The 7,019-nt window shown below is 35.5% G+C and overlaps 1 non-coding gene across 1 annotated transcript; it reads left to right on the top strand.

Annotated features, from left to right (window-relative positions):
- Nucleotides 1-544: 544 nt before the first annotated feature.
- Nucleotides 545-652, top strand: LOC148564563 (small nucleolar RNA R71). The gene has a single exon (XR_015884485.1). It is a non-coding gene; the product is annotated as a small nucleolar RNA R71 (small nucleolar RNA).
- Nucleotides 653-7,019: the final 6,367 nt, after the last annotated feature.

Raw genomic sequence — 7,019 nt, 5'->3', positions numbered from 1 at the left:
CTGTCTGTTGCTGAGTGGATGATGGAAAAGGTTTACTATTGTTAAACCTATTTCTTCCACCATTATTAAAGCCTTGTTGAGGCTTTTGTTGATCCTTCCATGAGAAATTTAGATGATTTCTCCATGAGGGGTTATAGGTGTTTCCATATGGTTCACCCATGTAATTCACCTCTGCTATTGCAGGGTTCTCAGGATCATAAGCTTCTTCTTCAGAAGATGCCTCTTGAGTACTGTTGGATGCAGCTTGCATTCCATTCAGAGTCTGAGAAATCATATTGACTTGCTGAGTCAATATTTTGTTCTGAGCCAATATGGCATTCATAGTATCAATTTCAAGAACTCCTTTCTTCATAGGCGTCCCATTACTCACAGGATTCCTCTCAGAAGTGTACATGAACTAGTTATTAACAACCATGTCAATGAGTTCTTGAGCTTCTGCAGGCGTTTTCTTTAAGTGAATGGATCCACCTGCAGAGGTATCCAATGACATTTTAGCTAATTCAGACAGACCATCATAGAATATGTCCAGGATGGTCCATTCTGAAAGCATGTCAGAAGGACACTTTTTGGTTAGTTCTTTGTATCTCTCCCAAGCTTCATAGAGGGATTCACCTTCTTTCTGTCTGAAGGTCTGAACATCCACTCTAAGATTACTCAGCTTTTGAGGAGAAAAGAACTTGGCTAAGAAAGCCTTGACCAGCTTATCCCAAGAGTTTAGGCTATCCTTAGGTTGAGAGTCTAACCATATTCTAGCTCTGTCTCTCACAACAAAAGGGAAAAGCATGAGCCTGTAGACTTCAGGATCTACTCCATTAGTCTTAACAGTATCACATATCTGCAAGAATTCAGTTAAGAACTGAAAAGGATCTTCAGATGGAAGTCCATGAAACTTGCAGTTCTGCTGCATCAGAGAAACTAATTGAGGTTTCAGCTCAAAATTGTTTGCTCCAATGGCAGGAATGGAGATGCTTCTTCCATGTAAATTGGAATTAGGTGCAGTAAAGTCACCAAGCATCCTCCTTGCATTATTATTATTTTCGGCTGCCATCTCCTCTTCTTGTTCGAAAATTTCTGAAAGGTGCTTGCTGGATTGTTGTAATTTAGCTTCTCTTAGTTTCCTCTTCAGAGTTCTTTTAGGTTCTGGATCTGCTTCAACAAGAATGTTCTTGTCCTTGCTCCTGCTCATATGAAAAAGAGGGACAGAAAAATAATAATAGGGATCCTTTTTACCACAGGTATAGAGGTTCCCCTGTGTGAGTAGAAGAAGAAAAGAATGTAATGTAAAGAAAGAAACACAAGGGTAAGGAGAGCAGAGATGTGGGATGAAGAGAGGTGTTAGTAGATGAATTAATAAATAGAAGGAGATGAGAGAGAGAGAATTTTCGAAAATAATTTTTGAAAAAGAGTTAGTGATTTTTGAAAATAGTTTTTGAAAAAGGTTAGTAATTTTTCGGAAATTAAAATAAAAAATTAAAATAATTAGTTAATTAAAAAGAAGTTTTGAAAAAGAGGGAAGATATTTTCGAAAATTAGAGAAGAGAGTTAGTTAGGTAGTTTTGAAAAAGATAAGAAACAAACAAAAAGTTAGTTAGTTAGTTTAAACAAATTTGAAAATCAATTTTGAAAAGATAAGAAGATAAGAAGTTAGAAAGGATATTTTAAAATCAAATTTTGAAAAAGATAAGATAAAAAGATATTTTTGAAAAGATATGATTGAAATTAGTTTTGGAAAAGATTTGATTTTTAAAATCACAATTAATGACTTGATTCACAAGAAATCACTAGATATGATTCTAGAACTTAAAGTTTGAATCTTTCTTAACAAGCAAGTAATAAACTTGAAATTTTTGAATCAAAACATAAATTGATGATGTTATTTTCGAAAATTAGGAGATAAAGATAAGAAAAATATTTTTGAAAAATATTTTTAAAATTTTCGAAATTAATTAAGAAAAATGAAAAAGATTTGATTTTTGAAAAAGATTTTGAAAAAGATAAGATTTTTAAATTGAAAATTTGATTTGACTCATAAGAAACAATTGATTTTTTTTTTAAATTTTTGAAAAAATCAATCCAAATTTTTGAAATTTATGAGAGAAAAAAGGAAAGATATTTTTTTTATTTTTGAATTTTTAATGATGAGAGAGAAAAAACATGAAAATGATGCAATGCATGAAAGTTATGGATCAAAACAATGAATGCATGCAAAAATGCTATGAATGTCAAGATGAACACCAAGAACACTTTGAAGATCATGATGAACATCAAGAACATATTTTTGAAAATTTTTATATGCAAAGAAAACATGCATGACACCAAACTTAGGAATCTTTAATGCTTAGGCACTAAGAATTCAAGAATGCATATGAAAAACACCATACAACACAAAACAAGAAAACATCAAGATCAAACAAGAAGACTTACCAAGAACAACTTGAAGATCATGAAGAACACTATGAATTGGTGCATGAAATTGTGATCTCAGGCAACGGCGCCAGAAACTTTGTACGCACGTCTTAATAAATCGTTTTTCATTCCCAACTTTAGTACAACTAACCAGCAAGTGCACTGGGTCGTCCAAGTAATAAACCTTACGTGAGTAAGGGTCGATCCCACAGAGATTGTTGGTATGAAGCAAGCTATGGTCACCTTGTAAATCTCATTCAGGCGGATATAAAATAGTTATGGAGTTTTCGAACATAAATAATAAATAGATAGAAAATAAGGATAGAAACACTTATGTATATCATTGGTGAGAATTTTAGATAAGTGTATAGAGATGCTTTCGTTCCTCTGAACCTCTGCTTTCCTGCTGTCTTCATCCAATCAGTCTTACTCCTTTCCATGGCTGGCTTTATGTAAGGACATCACCGTTGTCAATGGCTACTTTTTATCCTCTCTGGAAAATGGTCCGATGCGCTGTCACTGCATGGCTAATCGTCTGGAGGCATCACCCTTGTCAATGGCTGCATCCCATCCTCTTGTGAAAATGGTCCAAATGCTCTGTCACAGCACGGCTAATCATCTGAGGTTCTCGATCATACTGGAATAGGATTCACCCTCCTTTTGCGTCTGTCACTACGCCCAACACTCGCGAGTTTGAAGTTCGTCACAGTCATTCAATCCCAGAGTCCTACTCGGAATACCACAGACAAGGTTTAGACTTTCCAGACTCTCATGAATGCCGCCATCAATCTAGCTTATACCACAAAGATTCTGATTAAGAGATCCAAGAGATACTCATTCAATCTAAGGTGGAACAGAAGTGGTTGTCAGGCACGCGTTCGTGGGGGAATGATGATGATTGTCAAGTTCATCACATTCAGGTTGAAGTGCGAATGAATATCTTAGAAGCGGAATAAGTTGAATTGAATAGAAAAACAGTAGTACTTTGCATTAATCTTTGAGGAGCAGCAGAGCTCCACACCTTAATCTATGGAGTGCAGAAATTCTACCGTACGAAAATACATAAGTGATAATAGTTCAGGCATGGCCGAATGGCCAGCCCCCATGAAAGTCTAAGATAGCATAAAACTGATCAAAGATGTCTGATACAATAGTAAAAAGTCCTATTTATACTAAACTAGTTACTAGGGTTTACAGAAGTAAGTAATTGATGCATAAATCCACTTCCGGGGCCCACTTGGTGTGTGCTTGGGCTGAGCTTGAATGTTACACGTGTAGAGGTCAATTTTGGAGTTGAACGCCAGTTTGTAACGTATTTTTGGCGTTCAACTCTGGCTTGTGACGTGTTTCTGGCGTTTAACTCCAGACAGCAGCGTAGAACTGGCGTTCAACGCCCTTTTACATCGTTTAAACTCGGCCAAAGTATGGACTATTATATATTGCTGGAAAGCCCTGGATGTCTATTTCCAACGCAATTGGAAGCGCGCCATTTTGAGTTTTGTAGCTCCAGAAAATCCACTTTGAGTGCAGGGAGGTCAGAATCCAACAGCATTGGCAGTCCTTCTTCAACCTCTGAATCTGATTTTTGCTCAAGTCCCTCAATTTCATCCAGAAAATACCTGAAATCACAGAAAAACACACAAACTCATAGTAAAGTCCAGAAATGTGAATTTAACATAAAAACTAATGAAAACATCCCTAAAAGTAACTAGATTCTACTAAAAACATACTAAAAACAATGCCAAAAAGCATATAAATTATCCGCTCATCAATGATGCACTTTTACATTTCAATTGCATCGAATTTAATTTACTTTTATTGCAAATCTCAATCTTCTGCACTTCTATTTCTCTGCAACTTTACATTTCTGTTCATGATTCAATCTGATTTACTCTTCTTGCAATTTAATTTTCTGCAATTGCTCTGTGTTTTGATTTACTAGTTTCATTTAATTTTCGATCACCAAATCCCCTTTACATTTGCCGTAATTTACATTTCTTGCTCTTTAAGATCCTGTCAATTTACTTTCTGCACTTTAAATTCCATGCAATTTATATTCTGCTGATCAATTTCATTCAATTCATCACTATCTGCTTGACTGAACTGATCACTCACTAAAGTTGCTTGATCCATCAATCCGTGTGGGATCGACCTCACTCTTGTGAGTTATTACTACTTGATGCGACCTGGTACACTTGCCGGTGAGTTTGTGTGGAAATCTAATTTTCCCTCGTCAAGGCATGAACTCATTGTGAAGATTTTGACAACTAGGTAATAGTCATACATTTCATTAATTAAAAATATATGCATTCATAGCTCAATTTAAAAAAAAAAAACTTGTGCATAACAAAGTGTGAAATAAAAAGAGTAAATAAAGGATGCATATGCTATGTTTGAAAAGATAATGCATGAGTGAGGTGAGATAGAAAGAATGGGTAGAAAGGTTGCATTGTTATGTGTATATAGGATGTAGGATTAGGTGGACACTCAAGCCAATCAAAGAACTAATTCTTTAAGTCCACTTGATCATAATTCATCCTACCTAAACCCTAGCCCCATTACACCCCTCTAAAGACCTCATGATATTTGTTATTCATGCATTAAATACTAGTTGATTGTTAGATGACTTGCAAATCTTTGAAAGCATGAAAAAAGGAGAATTGAGTGGTTAAACCCTAAACACTGAGGGAATTGAGTTAATACACATCCAGTTAGGGGTTCGATCGCTCAATTCTATGTTCTTACCCCTCATATTGTATTTTCTTGCAAGTTGTTTGATTGGATAGTTTTGATAAGCTCAATTCAATTCTTTGGACATTAATCTTAATGCATGAACTCTTTGCATTGGCCCCAAAGCTTTCTTGTGATAGATTGAAATTTCATGGTTTGTTCTTACTAACTCTCATCGTAGTACATATTAGTAATTAGTCTTAGGATAGTTGCATGCATCTAAGTAGTTTATAGCATAAGTCATTTTCCCTTTTCATCTATCTCCTTTGTGTGTGGTTAGCATGAGGACATGCTAGTGTTTAAGTGTGGGGGAATTGATGAATCCATATTTGATGATAATTTTTTGGTTAGAATTGAATGGATTTTCATCACATTAACTTGCACTTATCCCCTTGAATAGCATGTTTTTGAACCTTCCTCCCAAATTGTGCTTGATTATGAAAATATGCTCTTTTGTGCTTGAATTAATCCATTTTATTCCAAATGCCTTCCATTCAATTCCTTGATGATGTTTGTGAGTGATTTCAGGTGTATAAGGTGGGAATGGGTTGGAGAAAATGGAAGAAGAGCATTCAAAGTAGAGAAAATAAGAAGAATCAAAGGAGATGAGCTCAGAGATGTGTGCATGCGCACAGGCACCCGTGCGTATGCACAGTTGCCCAAGCAGATCACGTGGATTGCTTCGAGCGCGTCGCGTGTCCAATCAAGCATCGTCTAGTGTGTGTGCACACAGCTACTTGTGCATACACACAGATCGGGATTTTCGCCAAAGTGTCTGTGCGTCCGCACAGGTACTTCATTAAAAATAGCACGTGCCCCGTAGTTTGGGGGCTTTTGAGGCCCATTTCTGAAGTTCTCTAGCTCATATTGGAGGGGAAAATGAAGACATAACATATCATATCATTAGTGTAGTTTAGGATAGTATAGGAAGCTTTAGTTTTAGTTTTTCTCTAAGTTTTTCATCTTCTCTATTAGGGTTTACATTAGGGTTTTACATTCAAGTTCCATTTCCATTTTTTATCTTGGATTTTGCTAGCTTTCATTATAAGTATTCTCTTGTTATTACTCTTTATAGTTACATTGTCAGTACCCTTTCTTCTAATTCGAGTTATAGTTCAATTTTACTTCTCTCTTGCAATCTCAATTTCTTGTTGATGAATTTGATGTTTGATGTTTGTTTCATGCTTTTTTATGTTATTCTTGTTGATTGATATTGATTGTTGCTTTTACTTTCGAGCCTTTTCTCATTTTCTCCATGTTTAAGCTTTTTGCCCACCAAGTACTTGACAAAATGTCAAACATGGTTTTAGGCTAAATTTTTGGTTCTTGGCTTGGATAAAGTGAACAATTGGATTTCTAGAGTTGGAATGTCCAACATTTAGTTTCGATTCTTGGATTGTTAATTGTTCTTGTTCCCACTAATGCTAAGTTGTTGCTAATGCAATTTAGGATTTGTGGGTTAAGGACACTTATGCTCATTTAACTTATCTTCCGATGTGAGGGTTGATCAAGTGAGACTAATCCAACATAATTGTCATAGTTGTGGTTCCAACAAGGAAAGAACCCTTAGCTCACTCCAAGCCAAGGCTCTCTTTTATGCTTTTAATCTTCCATACCTTTATATGTTGATCTCTTTTATACTTTACTTGTTTATATTACATAGTCGGTTCTTTAATTCCTTAATTAGTTCAATCATTACAATTTTGCATGTTCTTTTATTGCTTTATATGTTCATTTCTTCATTCACAACCCCTTGATCACTACAACCAGAATGGCACACTCATTGTCTTAAAAGTGCTCCTAGGGAGACGACTCAGGAGTTAAATAATCTCGGTTTGGAATTGATTTTTGCTTGTGACTCATCTTGTGAATTTCCAATTTTG

Source organism: Arachis ipaensis, chromosome B5, assembly GCF_059453495.1.
Source record: "Arachis ipaensis isolate K30076 ecotype BB chromosome B5, ASM5945349v1, whole genome shotgun sequence".
NCBI classification, from domain to species: domain Eukaryota; kingdom Viridiplantae; phylum Streptophyta; class Magnoliopsida; order Fabales; family Fabaceae; genus Arachis; species Arachis ipaensis.
This window is presented reverse-complemented; position numbering and strand designations above follow the sequence as displayed.